General features: G+C 44.5%; 1 long non-coding RNA gene across 1 annotated transcript; it reads left to right on the forward strand.

Annotated features, from left to right (window-relative positions):
- The first annotated feature begins 3,453 nt into the window (after window positions 1-3,453).
- Window positions 3,454-6,658, forward strand: LOC119967825. The gene is made up of 2 exons (XR_005461081.1): window positions 3,454-3,589; window positions 4,136-6,658. It is a non-coding gene; the product is annotated as an uncharacterized LOC119967825 (long non-coding RNA).
- Window positions 6,659-13,601: the final 6,943 nt, after the last annotated feature.

Here is a 13,601-nt window from a genome sequence, read left to right on the forward strand (position 1 = left end):
GGCAAATGGAGTTTAATGTAGAGAAGTGTGAGGTGATTCACTTTGGAAAGAATAACAGGAATGCGGAATATTTGGCTAATGGTAAAATTCTTGGCAGTGTGGATGAGCAGAGGGATCTCGGTGTCCATGTACATAGATCCCTGAAAGTTGCCACCCAGGTTGATAGGGTTGTGAAGAAGGCCTATGGTGTGTTGGCCTTTATTGGTAGAGAGATTGAGTTCCGGAGCCATGAGGTCATGTTGCAGCTGTCCAAAACTCTGGTACGGCATTTGGAGTATTACGTGCAGTTCTGGTCGCCTCATTATAGGAAGGACGTGGAAGCTTTGGAACGGGTGCAGAGGAGATTTACCAGGATGTTGCCTGGTATGGAGGGAAAATCTTATGAGCAAAGGCTGATGGACTTGAGGTTGTTTTCGTTAGAGAGAAGAAGGTTAAGAGGTGACTTAATAGAGGCATACAAAATGATCAGAGGGTTAGATAGGGTGGACAGTGAGAGCCTTCTCCCTTTAAACCATAATGGAGGTGGCTAGCACGAGGGGACATAGCCATAAATTGAGGGGTAATAGATATAGGACAGAGGTCAGAGGTAGGTTTTTTACGCAAAGAGTGGTGAGGCCGTGGAATGCCCTACCTGCAACAGTAGCGAACTCGCCAACATTGACGGCATTTAAAAGTTTATTGGATAAGCATATGGATGATAATGGCATAGTGTAGGTTAGTTGGCCTTTAGTTTTTGACTTCCCATGTCGGTGCAACATCGTTGGCCGAAGGGCCTGTACTGCGCTGTATCGTTCTATGTTCTATCTCATTACTCAACTCATCATTCAGTGTCACCATGTCCTGTTCTTTCTCCCTGGGAATTAATGAGGCAAATTACTTGATACTTCGGCCATCTCTCTCTCATCACCAGCAGTGCTACCCTGTGTGATGTTCCAAGGAGCTGGGGATTGATGATCGGTGGGATGTTCACTCAGATCAATAGCTCACAGTTTTCAAATACCAAAAGCTGAACATTTCTTTAAAGGTCTTAGGATACTCAGCAAAAACAGAAAAGAAAGTAAACACCTAGTTCTTCTTTTGAGTCGAACTTTACACACAAGATATCCCTATTTAAACCTGGACAGTGAATTTGTTTCCCAGGGAAACCTCACCGCAAAATATAACGACAGTCAGATTACCAGTACGGGTCCTCATACAGGCCAAAGTTCAATCCACATCAGGGTTTTCATAGAGTCCGAGGTCAGCAACACACTGCATGCACAGGGCAAATTCTTCGCTCCCCAAGAATTCCTTGCGTTCACCAGTTGGCTTTTCCCCTAGCCTTACTCGGTGTTCTGCTTATATAGTCTAGCAAGTCTACACAGCTGATCCTCATTGCACTGATTCCTGATAGGGGTTTTCCATTAGTCTGCCATGTGGCTTGGGGTTGACTTCCAGTGGCCATCTTGTTAGGCGGAAACACTATCAAGAAACTGGATAATCTTATGTGAAAACTACTGTCCTTCCAACACACAGGCCTTGGTGACACCACACCTGTCTCTTCCTTATTGGTCCAAAGCCCATTCCAGTCATCATTTTTAAAATAAATGTTGTAAAATATTTCACTATTTTGTTTTGTTGTCTTTGATAATTTAATTTTATACTATGGGTGTCACTGTGAAGAATATGTTAGTTAAAATGGGAAGTGATAATTAATCAGCACTTTCTAATTGAAGATGTTAATCAGTGGAATTTCTCAGACACTGAACTGTAGATTTTGCACCAAAGATCAATTTATGATGGAAATAAAAGCAAGGGCAGTACGGTGGCACAGTATTTAGCATTGCTGCTTCATGGCACCAAAGACCCGGGTTCGATCCCGGCCCCGGGTCACTGTCCATGTGAAGTTTGTTCATTCTCCCTGTGCCTACTTGGTTCTCACACCTACAATTCAAAATATGTTGGAAAAAAAGAATTGGATACTCTAATTTTTTTTTTTGAAAATTGAAAAAGGACTGAAATAAAAGTTCAGAATTTTATTGTAAACCATTTTATTTTGGAGTTCTTGAATTAAGGGAAAGATCACCAATGGTGCCTTTAAAAATGGGACATCGCCATCATGAAAATCAACAATGTATCTGGAACACGAAACTCCAGATAGTTAAGATTAGAAGGAACAATTTAAATATTGTCAAATTCTCAATCCTCGACATCATTAACAGCAGCAATATCAGCAGGATCCAACTCCAGCTGTCACTTATGAACCCGTTGATGTGTCAGCAGATGTTGTGACTGAGTGAATCTCTTCTCACAGATGGAGCAGGTGAAAGGCCTCTCCCCACTGTGAATCCGCTGGTGTGGCACCAGGTGAGAAGACAGTGAATCCCTTCCCACACACGGAGCAGGTCTATGGTCTCTCCCCGCTGTGGATTCGCTGATGTCTCCGCAGGTTGTTTAACTGAGCAATCCTTTCCCACTTGGAGCAGGTGAATGGTCTCTTTCCACTGTGATCCCACTGGTGTATCAGCAACTGGGAAGAATGAATGCATCCCTTCTCACACACTGAGCAGGTGAATGGCCTCTCCCCTGTGTGAACTGGTGTGTCAGTAGTTAATTGGGGGAATTCCTTCCCACACATTACCAGCTTGGATCACTGTCTGTGTGGTGTTTGCAAGTTCTCCCCGTGTCTGCGTAGGTTTCCTCCAGGTGCTACGGTTTCTACCCACAATCAAATGAAGTGCAGGTTAGGTGGATTGGCTATGCTAAAATTGCTCACTTCCCCCAGAGGCACAAAGGCAGCAACAGCCACAGAAAGTGAGAGATGATCAAAGTGCAGCTGGTGTCTTTACCATTTGCTCCTGGACTGATATTCTCAATTATATTTTGAAATAAAAACTGAAATCTAGAGAGTAAATTAAAACATAATTTTAGGATCGATCCTTCCCCAGAACCTTATGTTCATTGGTCAATCAGTAATATTAAAATTCTCATCAGAAATACATTAGGCTATTGCTAATTTAATCGTGTCTTTTCACAAATGATGTAAAATATTTTAAACAAATTAATATATTTCTCAGTAGATAAATAATAAATGAAAAACCATTTTAAACACAACCACCCAATTTGGGATTCGAGACCAAAAGCTGCACGAACTGAACCCTGCCTGAGCCTTTCCAACTCCCTCCACCCGATCCCCGTGGGGTAAACACGGCCAATTCGGGGCCTCAGGCCGACCCCAGCAGTTGATTGTTCCCAGTCAGGCCATAGTGTCTCCCCCCCCCGTACTCTCAATCCCCTCACTGTGACGAACACGGAGCATGCTCAGAACACACCCACCCACACTGCACCTGCGCACAGAGCGATCTCGTCGGCCGCCATCTTAGCAGAGGAAGGTCTCTTTGTTCAAGGAGCTGGACATCAGGGGTGGCCATCTTGGTGAGGGAAGATGTTGTTGGGGGGGGGGTGGGCGGACAGATACAGGTTACCTGGACAACCAGCGGCCGCCATTTTGTGGTGCTGATTTTCTAGCAGCGTCTTTGGTGTAGGAATGGAGACCATTAAACATGAAGCACATTGCTGTCAGTCTGGAGTCACATATAGACCAGATCAGGTAAGAATGGCAGATTTCCTTCCTGAAGGATATTAATCATCCAGATAGGTTATTACAATAATTGACAATTATCATTTCTGAGAGGAGCTTTCAATTCCATATTTATCAATTGAATTTAAGTTGCACCAGTTACCATGATGGGATTTCAATTCAGGTCCCCAGAGCGTTAGTCTGGACCTCTGGGTTGTTTGTCAGTTATCCTGGGGGCTTGTCCAGCCACCAGGGCGCATGCATGTCCACCTTGGTGAGGGTGCAGCAGGTAGGCGGGGCTTCACGGTCCCAGTGACTAAGAGAGAAATAAATTGACTTGTTCTTTTTAATTCTCGGTCTGCATATTGGAATTGGAGGGAGAACTGACGAGAGGGAGGGAGAACACTGGGAGTGAAGGAAAGGAACTCATCTGGATCCTGCACAGAGAACAGGAGACTGTGTGGGATAAAAAATTACAGTTTTGAGGGAAAACAATGTTCCATAGAAATTAGAATTGTATGTTCTGAATTCCTATCCTGGACTTGCAGTAACGACCTTTATAAACTCAATTTCCAGATGAGACGACGATATATAGACAGAAAATTTAAACCAAACATCACATCAAGAATGGACAGAGTCTCACTCTTCATCATGACCTGAATAGCAGCAGCCTTTGAAGGAGAAATGTTTGTCTGTTCTATTTGTGGGAAAAGATTTCAAACATCAGTGTGACTGGAAAAGCACCGAGAGATACACACCCAGATGAGAGTGTTCCAGTGCACTGACTGGTGCTTCAACCAGTTAAAGAGCCTCAGAAAACAACACAGCAGTGAGAAACCATACATGTGTTCTGTGTGTCGACGAAGCTTTAATTGATTATCCAACCTGGAAATACCCAAGGACACCTATAGAGAAACTGTAGAAATGTGTGGACTGTGGAAAAGGTTTCAATTATCCGTCTGACCTAGAAATTCATCGACATGTTCACACTGGGGAGAGACCATTCACCTGTTCCAAGTGTGGGAAAGGATTCACTCAGTTATCCAGCTGAGAGACACACCAGGGAAATGATACTGGAGAGAGGCCATTCACCTGCTCTGAATGTGGGAAGGGATTCACTAGATCCCCCACCTTCCTGAAACACCAGCTCATTCACACTCGAGACTGTTCACCTGCTCCCAATGTGGGAAGGGATTCACCAGCTCTTCTAACCAACTGACACATCAGCAGGTTCACACTGGGGAGAGACAGTTCACCTGCTCCAAATGTGGGAAGGGATTTGCCGATTCCTCCACTCTGCTGAAACACCAACGAGTTCACACTGACGAGAGACCCTTTAAATGCCGAGATTGTGAAAAGTGCTATAAAAGTTCCAGGGAACTGATTCGCCATCAACGTGTTCACACTGATGAGAAATCGTTCAGATGCTCTCACTGCGGCACTGGGTTCAGGACATCATCTGACCTCATGATACACCAGCGTGTTCACACCCGGGGAAAGGCCGTTCATCTGTTCAGACTGTGGGAAAGGATTCACTCATTCATCCAATCTCCTGAGACACCAGCGAGTTTACACTGAGACAAGAACTTCTCAATGTTTTGACTGTGAGGAGAGCATTAAAAGCAAAATGATCTGCTGAGACACCAGTGCACTCAGTCTAGGGAGAGGGCATTTACTTGCTGTGTGTGTGGGAAGGATTTTGTCGAGCATTCACCCTGCTGCATCACCAATGAGTTCACACAGGGGAGAGGACATTCACCTACTCCATGTGTGGAAAAGGATTCACTGACTCATCCCAACTGATGAGACGCCAGCAACTTCATGAGTGACTGCTGGGTTTGGGTTCTGCTGTTAAATCACATCTATGGCTGAACGTGTGGGTTAATCCGGAGACGTGATCGAAATCTGTCGCAGCCACTGTATTCCATGGTTCAGAGCTCCTAGATAATGGAATAGAAGCTCCTCTACAACTTGGTTTAGAGTTGGGAAGAACAGTGGTGAATGCTGAAAATCTGCTGTCAAATCAGAGATTAGTGTAAAACCGTGATCTGTCCCAGACAAAGTGAAACAGGAGGTTTAAGTTTCCAGTCTGAAATTAACAAGTAACTATATGAGAATACAATTTCGGAGCAAGTGTCAGCCATTGAATCCCTCGAGTGGCTCCACTAATTGATAAATTCATGGCAGTGGTTAGCACTGCTGCCTCATGGTGCCAGAGGCCCGGATTCAAATCTGACCTTGTGTGACTCTGAGTGGAGTTTGCAGATTCTCCCTATGTCTGAGTGGGTTTCCTCCGCAGTCCAAAGATGTTCAGGTTAGGTAGACTGGCCATGCTAAATTGTCCCGTAGCATCCAAAGGTTAGCTGGGGGTTCAGGGATATGACGGGGCAATAAGCCTGGGTGCAGTACTCTTTCAGAGGGTTGGTGCACTCGATGGGCCGAAGGGCCTCCTTCTGCACTATAAATTCTATGTTCGATATTGTCTTTATTGTGTACCCCTATAACCTTTGACTCCCTCGTTAGTCAAGAATCCATCAAACTCAGTGTTAGAAGTATTCAATGACCCAGCCTTTGCTGCTCTCTGAGGAAGAAAATTCCACAGAAAAACACACTCTCTGAGATATGAAAATGTACTCATCATCTTAAATGGGAGACCCTTATTTTTAAACTGTGTCCCCAGGTTCTCGTTTATCTCATAAGAGAAAAAAATCCTCTGAGTGCAACTCTGTCAGGTCCCCTTAGAATCTGAGAGATTTCAATAAGGTCACCTCTCATTCTTCGGTACAGATCCAACATGTCCACCGTTCCTCATAAGGTTACCCGTTTGTCCCAGGAATCATTTTAGTGATTATCTTTTTTCTGACCTGCATCTAACACAATTAGATTTTTTTTAAATTAAGAGATCAAAACTGTACACATTGATCCAGATGTGGTCTCACCATTGCCCTGAACAACTGGAGCAATGCCCCCTGCAACAAACTTCAATCATTCATTTGTCTTCTTATTCACTGCATGCTAACTTTCCATGACTCATATACCACCTGAGGAAGGAGCAGAGCTCTGAAAGCTCGTGTTTGAAATAAACCTGTTGGACTTTAACCTGGTGTTGTAAGACTTCTTACTGTGCTCATGCACCAGGACACTCAGATCCTGCTGTACCCATAACTCTGCAGTCTCTCTCCATTTACATAATTTGCAACTTTTCTATCCTTCCTGGCATGGTGGACGAGTTCACATTTTCCCAAATTATACTCCACCTGTCAACTTTCTGCTCACTCACTTAACCTATCCATATCCCTTTGTAGGCTCCTTATGTCCTTTCCATAACTTACTCTCCCACCTATTTTTGTGTCATCAGCAAATATCAGTCATTGATATAGATTTACATAGAATTTACAGTGCAGAAGGAGGCCATTCGGCCCATCGAGTCTGCACCGGCTCCTGGAAAGAGCACCCTACCCAAGGTTAACACCTCCACCCTATCCCCATAACCCAGTAACCCCACCCAACACTAAGGGCAATTTTGGACACTAAGGGCAATTTATCATGGCCAATCCACCTAACCTGCACATCTTTGGACTGTGGGAGGAAACCGGAGCACCCGGAGGAAACCCACGCACACATGGGGAGGATGTGCAGACTCCGCACAAACAGTGACCCAAGCCAGAATCGAACCGGGGACCCTGGAGCTGTGAAGCGATTGTGCCATCCACAATGCTACCGTGCTGCTCTAATATGGGTTATGAATGATTGAGGCACCAGCACTGATACTTGTGGCACTCCCAATAGTTATAGTTGCCAATGTGAAATTATCCAATTATCCCTACTGTCTGCTTCCTGTAGCTAACCCATTCTTCATTCATGCTAATATGTTACCCCTCCACCGTGAGCTCTTATTGTGTAGTAATCTTTAATAGGAAAGATTAAATAAGTTGTGCCTATATTCCTTGGAGTTCAAAAGAATGACAGGTGTTATGACTGAATCATATATTAGATTCTTAGGGGGTTATACTGGTAAATGTTGGGAGGATGTTTTCACTCATGGTAGAGTGTAGGACCAGAGGGTATAGTGGCAGAATAAGATGCTTATTTATGATGGATTTGTGAAATAATTTCTGATTTCAAAGAGTGGTGAATCTTTGGAATTCTTTACCCCAGGAAGCTATGGAGGCTGGGTCACTGAACATTTTCAAGGCTGAGATCGCTAGATTTTTAATAAGTAGCGGAATTAAGGGTTTCGGAGAAAAGGCAGGATATTGGACATGGCAAGTGTTATATCTGCCATGATCGAAGCAGGCTCGAAGGGCTGAATAGCTTACTGTTGTTCCTATTCTTGTGGTCTGATTATGTAGAGCCATAACAAATGCCTTTTGGAAACCCAGGTTCCCCACATCTACAGCTTCCCTTGATCCAAGTTCTTGTTAGTTCCTCAAATAACTCTAATAAATTAATCAAACACAATGTCCCTTTCAGAAAAACATGTTACTCTGCCTGATTGCATTAAACGTTCTTTGTATCCTACAATAACCTTTTTTACTAATAAGTAACTGCTGTTAATTGTAAACCTGCTGGTGTGTCTGCAGGTGCAAAACTGAATGAATCTCCTTTCAGTCTCGAAGCAGGTGAATGGCCTCGCTCCAATGTGAAGTCACTGGTGTACAGTGAGTTGAGTTGAGTTATTCGCCTGAACTCCAGTCCCGCAGTGAGAGCGCCTGAATGGTCTCTTGCCAGTGTGAGTACATTGATGGGACATCAGGTCCCTGGAACCTTTATAGCACTTCTCACAGTCTGGGGATTTAAAAAGTCTCCCCTCACTGCAGGGGAGACTCCCCTCCCCAGCTGGTATGTCCGCAGGTGGGGTGACTGAGTGAATCCATTCCCACACCCCGAGCAGGTGAATGGCCTCTTCCCACTGACTGCGCTGATGGTTTTCCAACTGGGATGGGTAAAGCCCCTACTTTTCCATGGAGTCAATCCACTTGTGTTTCAACAGGATCAGCTTAACCTATTAGGGGGGGGTTGTTGGGTTACGGGTATAGGCTGGATACGTGGGTTTGAGTAGGGTGATCATTGCTCGGCGCAACATCGAGGGCCGAAGGGCCTGTTCTGTGCTGTACTGTTCTATGTTCATCCACAGACAGAACAGTTTCACTCCGCTGTGAAGGTTGTGATGAATTGGGCGACTCAGAATCTGATGCTCTGAGCTCAACAACTCCCACATCTTCACTGGAGCTTGAAGCCTGATACTAGGAGTGAGAGAAGGGGTAAGAATAAGGGAGAGGCAAATATTGAAGAAGACCGTAATCTACAATCCACTTACATTATCAGGATAATGAGAGAGGGATCAGAAACACTCACCACCATGTTTCCCGTAATATATCACAAGAAGAAAAAAAACTCAGTTTTCTCTAAATCCTCTCCTTCCACTGCCCTGTGAAAGCAATTTCCAGGCACAGTGGTTAGCACTTGTTAGCACAGCGGTTTTGGCACCAACCCCGAGTCACTGTCCGTGTGGAGTTTGCACATTCTCCCCGTGCCTGGGTGGGTCTCACCCCCACAATCCAAAGATGTGCAGGGTAGATGAATTGCCCCTCAATTGGAAAAACTTGTTGAGTACCCTAAATTTATTTTAAATGAAGGAGTTTCCAAAACCCATCACTGTCAGTCGAGGACAGAAACTCGCAACATTCTCTCTTCTTGCTGCGTGGTCCAGGATGACTGAATGTGCACACAGCTGCACATCGCCCCTGGGCAGCACGGTAGCAGAAGTCAATAGCATTGTGGCTTCACAGCACTAGGGTCCCAGGTTTGATTCCCCACTGGGTCACTGTCTGTGCGGAGTCTGCACGTTCTCCCGTGTCTGTGGGTTTCCTTCGGGTGCTCCGGTTTCCTCCCACAGTCCAAAGACGTGCAGGTTAGGTGGATTGGCCATGATAAATTACCCTTAGTGACCAAAAAGGTTAGGAGGGGTTAAGGGGATAGGATGCAAGTGGGTCTTAAGTGGGTCGGTGCAGACCCGATGGGACAAATGGCCTCCTTCTGTACTGTATGTTCTATCTTCTGTGTAATAAAGATGGAGGAAGTTAAACCGGGCCTAACAGAAGGCTCGGAGCTCCTGTACCCGATCATTTGTTATTTGGAGTCTGAGGCCTAAACAGTGTGTTTGAAAAATATTCCTGCACTTCACCCCCACCCCATTGGTTACATTTCTCCCGCCAACTCCATTCCTCTCTCATCATTACCCACCTGATGTTGATCAGACAGGATCTTGGCATCCTTAGTCAGAAACGGAACTGAGCATGCTCCAGTCACAGCACAGTCCCACACCGACATGGTGTCTCCTATAGTGAAAATTGGTCACATTCTGCCCCATGGTGAATAATGGGTTAAAGCACTGGCATTAAATATTAATCTCAGTTAATTTTGAATGATGTTTGGTGATCTGATTAGGATTGCAGGCAAAGGATCCAGACATAAAATTAGCAATTGATCATTTCAATACCTCCAGTGCATTGCTTCTCTGCCACAGCACTATCCTGAATGTGATTAACAGCAGCAATTAGAAACTACCCCTTCTCGTCAACTGATCCCACTCATGGGTCAGCAGGTAGGATAAATTAATTAATCTTTTTTAATCACACAGCACTGAAGCAGCCTCTCTCTCGTCAGAATGCACCAATCGTGCTATAAATCCATTGAAATTTTACATCTGGGGAGTTTCCAGGTGGGAAAACTAATTTGTTGATTTAGTTGCAAAAGGAAGCATATGGGAAAACTGAGTAAATCCCTTCATACAGGTGAAGTATCTGAACAGTCTCCAGTGTGGCTGTGCTGGTGTATTGGTAAATGTGATGACTAAATTAATCCTATTTCACATACAGCTGGTGAACAGTCTTTCTGCATTGTGTTCACTGCTCAGACAGGCAACAAAATACCACCCATAGTAAACTTTACAGCATGTTTTATATACAGCCTGGGCTGCAGGAAAAAAGCTTTAAAGCCCTTTACAGGTGTGTTAACAATCCTCATATTAACACAGGGTTGATTTCCCCCATACCTCTGTGCTTGTGTCTCCAATCTGATCCCCAGAAAACTGCCATAATTACTATCCAAAAATTAAAAATGCACATACTTTTTTGCGGTAAATGGTCCATTCCATAGTGTAACACCCCTGTGGTTGTAAAGCAGCATATCCTCTGTCTCAGTACGAGCCGAACATTGGTAGATGGACAATGAATGTAATATATCACAACCTTACAAATGATTCATCAACTGCAAGTTGCAGTTGGTAGTTAAATGCTCTGCAGGCTGAATGGATTCTCGGAACTCTCTCACTGAATCTTGTTCTCAAAGAATGGGATCATACCCATCCACCCATATTTTCTTAATTAAATCCTTCCTTATATGTGTGTATACATATTATTTAAAATAAATTTAGAATACCCAATTAAATTTTTCCCAATAAGGGGCAATTTAGCAATCCACCTAGCCTGCACATCTTTGGGTTGTGGGGTGAAACCCACGCAAACACGTGGAGAATGTGAAAACTCCACAGGGACAGTGACCCAGAGCCAGGATCAAACCTGGGACCTCAGTGCCGTGAGGCAGCAGCTCTAACCACTGCACCACCGTGCTGCCTATATATTTTATATATATTTCACATTCACTGCACAATGTGAATTAATAGATTAATTTACCCATCTAGGTAAGACTCTAATCCCCTTTATGCAGGCTGTCTCATGACAATTTGGTCCAATCAGTAAATTTCAGATAGCTAAAAGCCCCTTGTTCTGTATTTCACTTTATAAAATTAATTGTGCAGATCCCAGGGTCCTAGACGAGATCCCTGCAGAATTCTCCTCTTCTATTAACAAGCCACTTTGAACTTCCAGTTGGTCATTTTGGCACTAAAACAGTGTCTTTCAAACTTTTTTCCCGGAACCCACTTTTGCCAACTGGCTGATCTTCGGGACCCACGCCTTCATGACTAACACCCCGTTCGCTTACCCAGTCTATCCTAAGTCAAAGCAGTGTTTGGGACACTAGGTTTTTGCTCCAGGCAAGTTTGGGATAGAAAATCATTTACTTTTCCTGTTATTTATCAATATCTGGTAGCCCCTGGTGCATTGTCAACATTGAGTGAGGACAGGATCAGACATGCCTGTGACGTCCTCCTATCTACAGATGTTCACTGTTCAGGGTCACACATGAAGAATAGTTACTAATAAGAAATACTGGAGGACCGTCAAAACTTGTGAACCTAATGGGCAGCATGGTGGTGCAGTAGTTCGTGCTACTGTCTACGGCGCTGAGGACTCAGTTTCGATCCCGGCCCCGGGTCACTGTCCGTGTGGAGTTTGCACATTCTCCCTGTGTCTGCATGGGTCTCACCCCCCACAACCCAAAGATGTGCAGGTTAAGTCATTGTGGGACACTGCTCAAAGAAACAAAGAAGTGAAGAAGACTTGAGGAGAAGAGAACAAAGTACAGATATCGCTGGGAGAGAGCCATATGTGGTTCTTGTAAATAAACCCGCCATAAATCTGAAGATGGTGATATTTAAATCTTGATTTACATTTGTTGATGCCGGTTTATTCAACTTTAAAGTACACTATTGAAAGCAGGTTAATCAACTTTGATAAATGCTGACATGAAAACTGCCTGACAGCCAACTGATAAACTAACAAATCTGGTTGTCAGTTTTCTCATGTATTAAATGTTTTCTCAGATATTAAATTGTGGTATCGTGATGTGCTCATATCTCCCCAACCAGAAGACATACCATGGCAGTCACATTGTGGAGACTGACATCTCAATAAATTAGCTCTTGCTGCAAAGCCGATTCCCTCTTACTGAAGATACCTCAGTGGTGTTGTTGACACACACGCTACTGGCCTCTCAACAGCAACAAAACTGCAAGGGTGGCCGCGATCCTATACACATGGTTTGCAGAATGTACCCCTTGATGTTGAGACCTGGATGCTGTCCCCATTTGGACATGGCTTCCAGCGGTGGCTATTTAATTGGCCGCTTCCAGAAGATTGTGGTGCACATTGGTGCCAACGACGTAGGTAGGAAAAGGGGTGCAAAGGATGGGAAGCAAGAAATGATATTTCAGAGCCGGTGGCAATGATCTTTTCATCCTCACTGTCAACAGGGGTGGCACCAGGGGCTTGGAGAGTGGCGAATGTCGTGCCCCTGTTCAAAAATGGGAATAGGGATAACCCTGGGAATTACAGGCCAGTTAGTCTTACTTCGGTGGTAGGCAATGTAATGGAAAGGGTACTGAAGGATCGGATTTCTGAGCATCTGGAAAGACACTGCTTGATTAGGGATAGTCAGCACAGATTTGTGAGGGGTAGGTCTTGCCTTACAAGTCTTATTGACTTCTTTGAGGAGGTGACCAAGCACGTGGATGAAGGTAAAGCAGTGGATGTAGTGTACATGGATTTTAGTAAGGCATTTGATAAGGTTCCCCATGGTGGGCTTATGCAGAAAGTAAGGAGGCAGAGGATAGTGGGAAATTTGGCCAGTTGGATAACGAACTGGCTAACCGATATAAGTCAGAGAGTGGTGGTGGATTGCAAATACTCAGCCTGGAGCCCAGTTACCAGTTGCGTACCGCAGGGATCAGTTCTGGGTCCTCTGCTGTTAGTGATTTTCATTAATGACTTGGATGAGGGACTTGAAGGGTGGGTCAGTAAATTTGCAGATGATACGAAGATTGGTGGAGTTGTCGATATTGGCAAATGGAGTTTAACCCTGAAAAGTTAGGGTTCTTGGAAGTGTAGAGGAGCAGAGAGATCTTGGGGTCTATGTTCATAGATCTTTGAAAGTTGCCACTCAAGTGGATAGAGCTGTGAAGAAGGTCAATGGTGTGCTAGCGTTCATTAGCAGAGGGATTGAATTTAAGAGCCGTGAGGTGATGATGCAGCTGTACAAAACCTTGGGAAGGCCGCATTTGGAGTACTGTGTGCAGTTCTGGTTGCCTCATTTTAGGAAGGATGTGGAAGCTTTGGAAAAGGTGCAAATGAGATTTACC

Source organism: Scyliorhinus canicula, chromosome 6 (genome assembly GCF_902713615.1).
Source record: "Scyliorhinus canicula chromosome 6, sScyCan1.1, whole genome shotgun sequence".
Taxonomy (NCBI): Eukaryota; Metazoa; Chordata; class Chondrichthyes; order Carcharhiniformes; family Scyliorhinidae; genus Scyliorhinus; species Scyliorhinus canicula.